Genomic DNA, 12,649 nt, shown 5'->3' with positions numbered 1-12,649 from the left:
ACTGCTCTCATCCTGCTGCTGCTCTGCGTTTTCTCACCATTGGAGTGGTTGCAATTAACACAGAAAAAGTTTCCACCCATCTTCATTTGCTTGCCTGAGGGATTTTCCCAGGCTTTCTCTTGCACTGTATGTGCTTGTTCACTACGCGTGGCTGCAGCAGCCCTGCTTGCAAGCATCAGCCTCCCCCTTGTCTCCACCAGCCCCTCGGGGTGCTCAGCCACAGCCCCGCACTGATGTTTAGACTTTAAGCATCACTGGCTACACTAGAAGCAATCGGTCCTGGGGGATGCTGGCCACGGGCAGGTGAGATGCTGTCATGGATGAACAGTTTAGGTCACTTAAGGAACCACCATCAAAGGTACTGGCAAAAGTAGGTTGAATATGAATTTGGGGGGGGGTGACTTAAATTTTGATGGCAAAGTTTGCTCTATTACTTATTACATGGATGAAATGTACAAAGGAAAATGGAGTTAGAATCGAGCTCGAATGGTTTACACAGAGACAAAAGACACATATGGGTAAGGGAAACCCTTCTGTTGAGTCACGAGTTTTGGAGGAGACCCCCCTCATTTCTAAACTCCTGACAGCTCAGGTGCAGCTAGGTCCAGCCTTAACCTCAGACTTGGACAATGGTTTATATCTAAAGGATGTCTAAGGTTTATTCACAGTTTTAAGGCAGGTCACAAGATTTTAGCAGCAGCTAATTGTTGACTAATTTAATATTTACAAAATGAATCAGTAGGATTCACTACAATCACAGCAGTAACTTTATTATAGGTAGGGTTGCTAAACCAGTTCACATACACATGCACAGGCACACAAAGAGATAAATGTATATAAATGTACAGAGGCATACCTGTTTAAAATTCCCCTTGAGATCAGTGAAATACATCAAAGGACTTGGGATTTCTCAGCGGACAAAGGGCTGAGCCTTGAGGAATGGCTGTTTCAGCCCAGGCCCCGTTGTCAGCTTTCAGCAATGGTCCTCTGAAATTTGCACACTTGGGAGTTTGTGAGCTCTGAGAGGCATCCCACTCAGAGGGAGATGCTGGTCACAGCCCACTGAGGTCCAGGAGAGCTCAAGTGGTCTGACTTAGGATTCCTCTTTATAGGGTTGCAAGATGATTGGTGATTCAGGTCAGGAATGCTCCAAGGTTGTTGGGGCATGACTGATTATTCCTGCTTTTGCTCCCCACCTTGGCCAAGCAACAGGAGTTCCTGGTAGGGTCAGTGCCATTCCGCACCTCAGCCATGCAAGAGTTGCTGGTACTGTCAAGGGATGCTTAACTGCCCAACTCATTCCACAAAGGCCAAGGCCTAACAGGGATTTCTGAGATCACAGAGTGGCCCAGAGGAGGGGGGAACCACCACAGATACAGCTCAGGCAGCCTCCTGCAGCCACCCGGGCACAAGGCAGTGACAAGGTGAAGCTCCTCATTGCTCCCTGTTGCTCTGCCCAGCCCTGGCATAGGCAATGTGAATGCTGGTGTGCGGCAGGGCTGGGTGCTCCGGGAAAGCGCTGAGCTCCAGGAGGTGCCATGGACAAAGAGGGAGGATACAGGCTGCTGTGAAAGTGCTCCAAGGGGCTCTGGGTGGCCAAGTGGCATCTGCGGACACCAGTGAGGTCAGACCATGCTCAAATATGCCGCCAGTCCCAATGCAGTTATTCTGGGGGCTCAGGACCTGCTCCAGCTTGCTGAGCGAGGTGAGGGTTGGTTGCACCCTCTTACTCCAGTCCCCATGCTGACAGTGGGACAGGGATGCTCAGCCCCTGCTGCTCACCAGCTGCTGGCTGGGCAGGAATTGTTTCTAACAGGCTGAACCTGCTCCCATTGCTGCCCTTTTCCCCTCTTCACTGCACAGCTCAGCGGGGTCCCCCAGGAATGTCACTGTGATGGTGACACTGGGGACCTATGGATGACCCAGGCATCCAGGGATGACTGAACAATCTCTGCTTAGCTGTGACTTAATGCAGCAAAACCTCACTGCCCGGTAGTGCCTCCAGTAGGCTGGATTTTACCATACAAATGGCCGGGGCTTGCTGGGAGCAGTGGCAGCTGCCAGCCCAGCATGCTGCAGCTGCTGTGTGAGTGGGTAGCACCTGCGCAAGGGGAGAGAAGCTGGGATTACGTGTCATCTTCCCGTACGCATCAGCAATCCCTGAGAAATAGCTGGCTTTGAACTTCTGGATTTTGGATGGGAGCTGAATCATCTGCTTAGATGCATCCTTTTGAGAAAGAAATGGCTTCGTCATCCGTGTCCAGCCTCTGATCTCCTGGCTGGGCCACCGTTTCTTCAGAAGACATTATAGACTGCACAGACACACACATAGACACACACACAAACCAGCAGACAAGACACCCAGCCCAGGACACACAGCCTGGGGTGAGCCGGGGTGATGCTCCTTGATCTGTTGCAGCTTGCAATGCCATCGTCTATTATTTGTGTGGCTCTACATAGAGGTAAAAGCATCAATAACTGCTTTTCAGCAGAGATCTGGAATGTGCTGTGAAAGGTTATGTTCTCCCACCAGCCTGAGCCATTGGTGCTGGGAGATGTCCCCATGAATCAGCATCCGCACTGTGTGCAGAGAGCTCATCCCTCCCCATGGGGCTGGTTACGGAGCCCAGGGAAACGACAGCGCGCAGCCTGCACCTCCATGCACCCCGTGCAGCTGCAGGCCTGTTGTCTGGAGAAGGTGAGTCCCTCTGTAGCCAGGTAACTGAAGCTTCACCCTTAAACAGCAGAATCTGGGACAGCACAGCTGATGTGGAGCTCCCCTGTTAGCCCCAGCTGGAGCCCGGTCTTGAGCACTCTGTGCAGTGTGAGCAGCAGGAGCATCGCCCCACTGTGGCACTGGGCTGGGGCCGTGCCAGTGGATACCCTGCTTCCAGGGCTGGCATGGGGCTGCAGGATGCTGCTTTCATGGGAGCAATGCTCTGCACCAGGGCATGGCACTGCCAGCTGGGTCCAGGTGCTGCCTGACACCCTGTAGCACCCAAGGGAGTCCTGCACCCCCTGATGTCTTGACTCCATTTTCCCAAATAACTCCTCTTGCTGCCAAAATTGCCCATGTAAAATTGCTCATCTCCATCTTTGCGGGTTTGAGCTGCAAACGTGGGTTTCAGAGCCAAAGGAGGAGTGGCACCACTTTACCACGCGCTGTGCTAATCCATCAATCCCAGCAGAAAGTTCTAATACAGGCAGGGATGTCCTTGTCATGGCTATTTCACTTTCTGGGACATCAACTACAAGGTCTAAAGCTAACAGTGAGTGGCAGTCATTTCCCAATGAACACATCTCCTATCTGCGGATTGAAAATACACACCCGAGCGTCCCCCCCGGTCTCAAATTCTTGTTTAAGAGCTCCTGGCATCTCCTTCCTTTCAGCACTCGCTTCGCTTGGCAATGTAATGTTTTTCTTTCTTTTTTTAGCATATTCCTCTTGGGAGGCTCCAAGCTCTGGGCTGGGACCTGAGAACACTGTGTTTGGAGAGCCTGATTATGCACTGGGGAGATGAAGGATAACGTGGATCGGGAAGGGTCTGGCTGAAAGCTCATGAATTGGGTCCAAAACCCTTCATGGTTCTCCGCTCTGTGCAGTAAACATGTATTCTTGGAGACGGGTGCCAGAGGCACTGTTTGGCCTTACAGAAGGAGGGGGGTGAAGTGGGAAGCGCAGTGGGTCCAGCTGCCGGAGGGCTTCACCAGGCTCCCAGCAATACACGAGCGGAAGGGGAAGAAAATGCTGATACACAGCACCAGGCCCTTGTGTTGGCTCCCCAAATGCAGGTGGGCAAGCTCAACAGGGGTTGAGAAGATTTGCATTTCAATTTCCCTGTTTCACTGTGGCTGGAGTACTAATATACATTGAGGACTTGGATTCCTCCAGATCCCACTCTCTTCCTTGGCTCTGCCTGAGTGGTGCCTGGCCACAGGGCAGCGGAGGGGTCAGAGGGGTAAACCGAGGCTGGAGCCCTTAGGTCCTGCGACGGGGAGGTGCTGAGCAGCCCCTCGGCAGTGACTCCTGTGCTCGCTGGTCTGTGCTCCCCTGCACCCACCAGCCCGTCCCCTGCAGAGTAGAAACGCAGAGGCAGGGGCTCCTCCAGCCACAGGCATCGGGGCGAGGTGGTGGGGTTGGTGTGGCTGTAAGGACGGAGCAGCAGCACTTGGTACTTCCCAGCTCTGCTGCCTACTGGGGTTTGAAAGCCCATGTGTAGGAGTTTGTTTTAAACACATTTGAAAGACTCGTAAGTCCCATCCTCTGTCCTTACCCTGGGACCCTTCACCAGTCCTTAGTTTCACATTTCAGACACTGAGCTGCATAAAACCTGGTCTTTTCTGTGAGCTGACCCAGGCAAGCCCCAGAGGAAGGACTCTGTGGGGTGAGGATGGGGCAGCCTGGAGCCAGTCCTTTCCGCTGCCCGTGGCATCCCTGGCCAGGAGGAACTGTGGTGCTGCTGGTCCAGCAGAAATCCCCAGACTTCTGACAACCCCAAAAGCAGGCTGCACCTCGGGAGGCTCTGCTTTGATGGCCTTCTGCCAGCTGCCTCCTGTGCTGAGATCAGGAGGGAGGAAGTAATGGAAAGGGAAAGCAGCAGAGAGAAAAAAAATGAAACCTGAAGGGAATAGGTGAATCAAGGTAACAGCTGCATCACCCTTAATGAATATTATGCATCCCTTCATAACCTCAGCTACAGTGACATGATTTAAAGGCCTCGTTTAGAAAAGTGAGCAGGAAATGAAGCAATGCTCTAAGATATGATATCTTTGAGCTGGAGGATGAGGGTGACCAAAGGATAGGCCACGATTTGCCAATATTTTCTTCCCAGGCCCAAATGATAGTGCTGTTTTGCTAAGGCCAGAGCCTTGTGCTCTGAAAGCATCTGACTGGCTCCAAGTACCCCATACCTGGCACCCATGGTCCAGATAACAGCCAGATGGAGATGGAGAGAGATGTTGAGCAGGTTCAAACCATCCCAAACATGCCACGAAATGTGCCAGGTTAAGTAAGGCCAGTGGTCTGAATGTTTGTGTCATTTTGCCCCTTGTGTATCCAGGAGCTGATGGAGAATGGTTAGGGATTAACATGGACAAATCCATCTCCTGCTACATGGAGAGGAGTTTGCACCATGGGACTAGGGCTCTTCCAAGCCCTTGCATGTTGCATGGCTCCAGGGGCACAGGGGCTGTGGGATGGTTTAACCCACAGCACACTGGTGATGGCATGTAGGAAACAGGTCCTGGAACGGGCACAGGAGGATGAATGCCACTTAATGATGGCGCTTTTTTTCTGGGGATACTCAAATAGCTCAGTTCCTAGGGATCAGATTCACATGTCTGCTGCTCTCCTCAGAACTCCTTGTGTAAACCATCACGAGCTGGCCTGCCAGGCACCCTGACACGCCAAGATGTGAGATTCCCCATGCCGCTCCTCTGGGCAGCTAGGAATCCATCACGTTTACATTCCACCAGCGTCCTTCAGGTCCCCACACCCAGGCGCCAAAACCAGGAGATGTCTGCAAATATTAACATTTCTGGCTGCTGCTTATTTGCCTGTTTATTCTGAGCTATGCATGAAACTCCTCTGATATTCCACACACAGCACAGGGTTTGGCCAAAGCAGCTTTGTCCTCTCAGCCTTCCCCACAATGGGTCATGCTTCAGGTCCCCAGCCAGCCCGTTAAACGCTCTTATGTACTTGGATACCTCGTTCATGGTGAGGCTGCTGAGCATTCATAGATGTGTTGAACTGCCTGTGCAGGGCCTGAAGCATGTGGATTTTTATTAATTTTTTTTAGGTATCTGATCTCAGCTCTGTACAGCAGAGATGTGGGAAAGGTCTTTGTGAGCTCAGCCTACAAAAACAGGCTGGACAGGCTTGGCTGCTCAAGGTCTTTGAACCTTTTGTCAGTTAGCATCCATATTCCACAGTCAGAACACAGTAGCCATGAAATCCAGCCCTGTGGTCACATCACATCCCCAGATTGCTTTCGCCTGGCTGGTCTGAGACTGTTTGCTATATTCATTACTTGCGTTAAAAACCACCACAGTTCTCTCTGCAGCATCCCCTGATGCCACATATGAAAGCCTTCAGCCCATTCAGTGGAGATGGAGAGAATGCATTTACCACCATGCAGCCTTCAAAAGCCAAGGGATATTTCTGAAGAAGACCCCGCAAGGACAATATCTCTCAGTGCAACGTTTCACACAAAGCACATGCTACTGGGCATAAATGTTCCCCCTTGCTATTTACTTGGGACTTTGCTATCTGAGAAAAATGCAAACATGCTCCAAAATCTCACTCATTTTGGAAAAAACTTAGACTCATCACTGCCTGCAGCCCAGCAGCTTCAGCCTGAAGGCACCCTCCTGTGATCCCCAGCAGGGTTTAAAAGCAGCTCTTTGCACTTGGCTTTACCTTTCCCCCTTCCATTTTTCTGCCACATAGTGAAAGCTGGAGCCTGAGCATTAACAAAGTGGTTGCCAGAAACAGAAAGAAATTCAGTTGTCATTGAGTGAGATAACCATCTCCTTTAAGGAAAAAAAATAAAGTGCCTATATCTTTGTTAAAAAATCTCAAAGATCCTCAAAAAGATTTTCCTTCTGGACCTGTCACCATAACAACAAATGTTTCCAAAGGATAAGATGGGGATGGAGTGGGGAGAGATGTGCCTTCAGTAAGCACATGGTGCCATGCCCAGCTACACAGCTGAAGGCCACAGGCAATGCCGAGAAGAAGGGGCAGGCCAGCCAGGGAGCAGGAGTGGATGGACACGAGGGAGGCTGCTGGTGATGGGGAGAAATATGGGAGGAGGTGTCCTTTGTCCCCAAGGAGGGGAAAGGATAGGTGCTCAAACCAATGTGGTCCCAGGAATATTGCACAGGTCTCCTAACCCATTCCCAGTGTCCGTACTGGTGAGGCTGTGGCAGTGCTTGGTGGGGTAGCTTGCTGCCACCCACACCCTGTGCCGGAGCTGCCTCGAACAGCCCCAGGGCCAGGGCCACCATGGAGGCAGCTGGGCTGACACCGAGGCCAGAGGCAGGCGGTGGCCTTCAGGAGGCTGCATCTTCTGCCTCCAGTTTTGACAGGATGGTGAACACTGAGAGTGATGGTCTTACCACGAGGATAAACTGATCTTTTTCAGAGCCCTACTCTTTGCTCCTCTTTCAAAGTTCACAGGCTGATTTATCTGTAATAGGAGCTAGGCAGGCTCCTTCTCCTTTCTTCATCCAGGGGAACATGCCAGGACACTGCCTTGCCCAGGACAGCTGTTAAAACAAGGGATAACCCATGCTGGAGACAAAATGTCAGGGCCTCTGCTACCTCTCTTCTTTTGCTGGCTACTAGGGCTGGCTGCGCTCCTCTACTTCGCTCTGCAAAATGACGATGCACGCTGCTCTGGTCCTCGAACAAGAGTGCCATGACAGGCTGTGCATCTTCTGCCCAGAGTGTATGTCACCCTGAAGGAATGTGGTTTTCCATGTGGGAAGCTGAGCACTCACAGAGGTGATGCAGTGCAAAGCCCTGTTTCCCCTGGTACCTTAAATACCTTTAATGCCTGGGGGGAAATAAGTCTTTTGTCCCTCCAGCATGAAATAGCTTTCGAAGCGGATTTGCAGGCTCCAAACTCACCTCCCTCATGTGTCTGGGCTGAGCTCTTCAGTGGAGGCAGAGAGGAAACACTGCTCATTGAATAATAAATTGCAGGCACGCGCTCCCCTGAGCAGTTGTTTGGAAAATGTCCCACACGCCTCGTGCCAAATTTGCTGGCCAGGGAAGCTCAGTGGTATTAGCATGTTCCAGTTAATTAGGGTTGTGAGTCGTCCTTTTCATCGCCTGGAAGAGCTGAAAGAAGGACAAACCCAGAGCACTGCCTTTATAAGGCTTTGCACTTTCCAGCACGGTCTCCATTCGGCTTGTGCGTGCTCTGCTCGTACCCTGGGGATGCTGCTCTTTCTCCTGGGGGACTCGGTGTCATACCTATCTCTCAGCGTCAGTCAGTGGCTTCTGAGTCATTTCTGGGCAACACAGAGTCAAATGGATTGCCAGCCGAATCCCTGGGTTTGTAGCAGGAGTGGATCTGACCCTCCCGCCCTGGTGTGAAGCGCTGCCACCAGTGCTGGTGTGCACCGACACTGCTGCCAGCCCAGCACCACAGAGCTGAGCATGGTGCGGGTAAGCTGCTCCTTGCTGACAGCTAATGTGGGTCCCCACAGGACTAGAAAAGATGGTAGTGAAGCAGCAAATGCAATCCTGCTGCCTCTACAGTGGTGCTGAGCACCGGATCTCAGCTCCTGCAAACCTGATGTCTTTTGGCAGCACCAAGCCCACAGAAAACTTGCCATGCCCTGAATTTTTCCCAGATGCTTGCATCCCCTTTGGTCTTGACACTTAGGTAGAGTTTAGGCTGGGGCTGCCATCAGCCCATCCAGCTCTGCTTGCTCCCGTTGCCACAACCCGGCATATGGCACCGTTTGTCATCTCAGGAGTGACAGAGTAGCCACAAACTTGTAACTTCATGGTGGGACTATGAACCATGAGTATTCAGCCTGGCAGAGCAAGACCCTGGCTGCAGAACACACTGCCTAAACGAGATGAGAGACTTAGAAATCCCACGGGGCAAAAGTGTCATCCCTCAGCTGTCCCAGCAAGGCTGCCAGTACCGCACATCCCAGCACCCAGTCCCCTGTAGTGCACGTAGCCCACTGCTCCACGAGTGTGTTTGCTGGGGTGAAGCACTTTTATCACCTTTTTTACCTACAGGTAATTGAGACACGTCAAGTGACTTGCCCAAAGACAGACAGGGGGTCTGTGACAGACCGGGAAATACGTTCCTACCCAAAAACTCAGCCAGTTTTCTAGTTTATCCAGACAACTGCTGGTGTACAATACATTGTATCCTTGCAATCCCGGCTCTGAAGAGCTTATCTGACTGCAATTATCCTCTTCTGCAGAAGCTGTTTTCTAGCTGGCTCGGTACACAAACAACAAGCAACAACCCACTAATAAATTAGAAAAGCTTTGAGTGCAGTGACTTGCAGAAACGGCAGCTAAATGCAGGAGCTGTTTCTGGGCTCAGAGGCACCGGTCTCTGCCCACAGGAACACTGCCGAGCTGCCCAGAGTCCTTCTACCCTGATGTGAGGATAATCAAGGGGATTTTGCATGTTGGAGGGAGATCCAGAGGTGGGGAGGGCGTGGAAGGGGTAAACTCTCTTTGGCATTAATCGGCTTAATCAAATGAGCCCTGTGGGTTTGCCCCAAGTGGAGCTCTGTCCCTTTCTGCTCCCAGCTCTGCCAGGAGCCGAAGCACAGTGATGTGTGTCCTCTTCAGCAGGACACAAACCCCGTTAATCTCTTTCCGTATGATCTCCTCTTTCCTGGCTAACTGACCCTCGTCCTGAAGACTCGCTCAGCATCCCCATCTTCCGTCTGCCCTGAAGCAGAGCAGAGCTGTGGCAGTCCCAGGCCAACCCACACAGCTCATCTCGCCTCGTGCTTCTCCAGTGCCTCTCATTGTGGTCTCAGATCACTCATGTATTTTAGCAAAGCCTTGTTGCCGATGCTGTCTCTGCTCCTCCACTAATTCCAGAAATACTCATATGGGGACAAAAAGCAGTTACGAAATGAGAACCTGCTTTTAAATTCAGAGAGGGTGCAGGCAGCTTTCTGTCCTCCCTCCCACCCCTGAGCAGTTTTGCGTTAATTTCGTTCCCGAATGCATCACAGACTCCCAAATCCACTGCACCCATGAACTCCGGGGCTCAAATGGAAAAGGGGCTTTTGTGTTACCACAACAAGCTGATGCTTCTGAGGTTGCTCAGGAAAACACAGGCTTGACACCACAGGAAGCAGCAGTGGAAATGTTTTGGTTATATGCAGGTGGAATTAAACAGATGTTTGAAAAATGAAAAGCTGCTTTTTTAAGTATGTCAGTGTTGCTGCTCCAGATGAAGCAGGGTGAACTGGAGCATCTGGAAGCCTTGGTAACAGATTTCTTAGAGATTTCTCCCAGGGAGCGATCAGATAATATGCCTTTTATGAGAGAAGTTGAGCTACAGAACATGGCTTACATCTGCAAAGTGTTCAGACCGAGGACCTGCCTGCTCTCTGAGGCAGAGCAGATTGTGGGCCGATGAAAAGCCAGCCTTCTCCTCTGCCCCATTTCTCAGCTTTTTGACATCATTTTTGCTTCCTGGAGCATAAAATTCATTGCTGTATTCTCAGAAGAGCAGGTGAGCAGACTTGCTTTTGCCTAATCAAAGCCCAACCACTGGGAAAGGCTTTTGGGCTGCAAAGATCGTTTGAACAATCCCATCATGTTTGAAAGGACATGGGGCTCTGGGGACACCTGTGCAGGCATTTGTGTGACCCAGCCTGTGTGTGCGGATACCCCAGGGTCTGAGGTTACAGCGGTGCATGCAGGGGGTTCTGGCATCTCTGCTCAGGGCTGTGCAGCCTTCCACGCCCCAGAATAATGCATGGGGCCATCTTTGTATTTCCCTATCCTCGTACTTCAGGGTGGAGTTGCAGGTTGAGGCTAGGAAGACCTTCAGCTGCTTTGGGATCTGTTAGTTGCCTGGGGAGGTCTTTTTGCACCTCGGTGCTCAGGCTGCCACAGCCTGCGCCACAATTCTTCCTCTCAACCCACCAAGAGGGTGAGGGGCTCTGGCACAGCAGACCCTGGGTGTCCCTTAGCTGCCAAGAGGCCGAGGGCCGGGCAGCACCAGAGCTGTGCTGCGTGCACTTGCTGCCGGTAGTAATTATGTTGTAGCTGGGTGAGATTAGGCAGGCTGGCAGGCAGCCGTGTCTGCGGTGCCGTGAGAAGAGCCTGGCTGCCGGGGAGAGGGCTGGAGAGTGCAGAGGGAGCGGGAACCAAACCCTGGCTCAGTGGCTGCCAGTTGGAGTGACACCCCAGGCATGTGGAGAGTTTGACCTTCCTCACTGTACTGCTCCATGTCGTGGGAGGATTGCTTACTGGGGAATAACTCATAGCTGCGTGTATCACCATGGATCATGGGCAGATCTCCCTTCCTGGGCTCTGCCTGTTCTGCCAAGCACGGGGGCTCTTTGGCTGACTAGGTTATCTGGTTGAAGAGATGAGCTGCTGTTTGGGAGCATCACAGGTTTTGGTGCTTTCTTCTCCGCTGGACTGCTGAGACCGTGGGAGAGGATGGTCTTGGGGACTTGCACTGACTAATCCGTGATTTAAGAGTTTGCATTTGCCATCATCCAGAAAACACCACGTGCCAAAAATGACTGGAATTCACCCCATGGTACTGGTGAAGGTTCACATCTTCAGGCTGCAGCAAGCTTCTCTCCTGTCAATCACTGCCTTTTCCCCAGGCATCTAATTCCAGCCCTGGGAAGAGTGGGGAGCTGTAGCAAAGGACTCTGGGGAATGTGCAAGGAGAATGTTACACCAGAAGAGGAAGGAGAAAAAAAATATCTCTCTTGAGCAGAAATGAACCATCCACTGCTGAGGACCCTGGAGAGGAGGGGTGTCCATCCACCAGGAGCACAGGGAATAGTATGTACCGTTCACTTCTCATTAGCTGCTCTTTGCTTCTCCCCGAGGACCACTGGGAGACAGTGATGGTCCCTTCCAAGCAGGTTTATCTTGTCCTGCTCCCCTCCACTCTCAGCTTTCCAGAGCAGCTAAATCAACGTCCTCAGGGAAAACAAAGTGGGATAAGACACAAACCTTACAAAAATCCAGTCAGCGCAGCTGGCGGATTTGCTTGGTTGTCAGCGCCTGTGTGCCAAGCCCTTTCCTTCTTGAAGGGGAGATGGGGAGAGGAAGGGAAGGATGGGACTCCTGAGGACCCTTGCCTGAGTCTTGGGTTCAAATGCCAATTTCTGTGTGACTTCAGGAATGTTCTCATTCTCCTTTTTCTGCTGAGCCATTGGAGTATTTTCTTTTTCCTGGTGTATCATGACTTTTGTGGTACAGAAAATTGATTGAAAGCCCCCCCCCTTTCCATTCTTACAAAGAAAAGGAAACCAAAGTCCGCTGTGGGGGTAAAGAGCAAGACTCCTCTGATAGAATTCTAGCTGTAAATATTGGAAGGTGAAGAGAGGCGTCCTCCTCCCTGACCTCTGGGAGCATCTCCTAGCCCAGGTGAGCTGCTAACTCACATGTTGACTGTGGTGGAAATCCTATGCTAGGAACACACCTGACTTCTTCTCTTTGAAGGCAAAACCTCTGGCCAGGCAGGGAGCTGTGCTTCTCCTGCTTCCCTGTGCTGCCCTCAGGGTGCTTCCCTGGGCTCCAGTGAGCTTGGATTTTACAGATTTGGTCATGAGAATGCTGCTTTTGTGCCTCGCTCTCTTTCTTGCTCCAGGTGTGTGGGCAGCGCTGAGCACCCTAAAATAGAAACTCACTTGGGTTCCTAGCTCCACACTGAGTTTGTATCTAAAACAGAACGAGCCATTGCCAAATGGCTAAAACTTCTATTACTTTTATTTGCATCCCAAGAGGACCTGAAGGCAGGTCCCGCAGCAGCAGACTGCTCTGAGCAGGGTACTGTACAAACACAGAGGCAGAGGAGGATGGGGGAGGTCTGTGAAGGCTCTGCTGAGTTGCAGGACCTGCAGACCTCTTGCTGCAAGGGAGATCCACCTCTGGACAAGACTGTGCCTGTCC

Source organism: Falco cherrug, chromosome 8 (genome assembly GCF_023634085.1).
Source record: "Falco cherrug isolate bFalChe1 chromosome 8, bFalChe1.pri, whole genome shotgun sequence".
Taxonomy (NCBI): Eukaryota; Metazoa; Chordata; class Aves; order Falconiformes; family Falconidae; genus Falco; species Falco cherrug.
The sequence above is the reverse complement of the archived record's forward strand: the minus strand, read 5'-3'. Positions refer to the sequence as shown.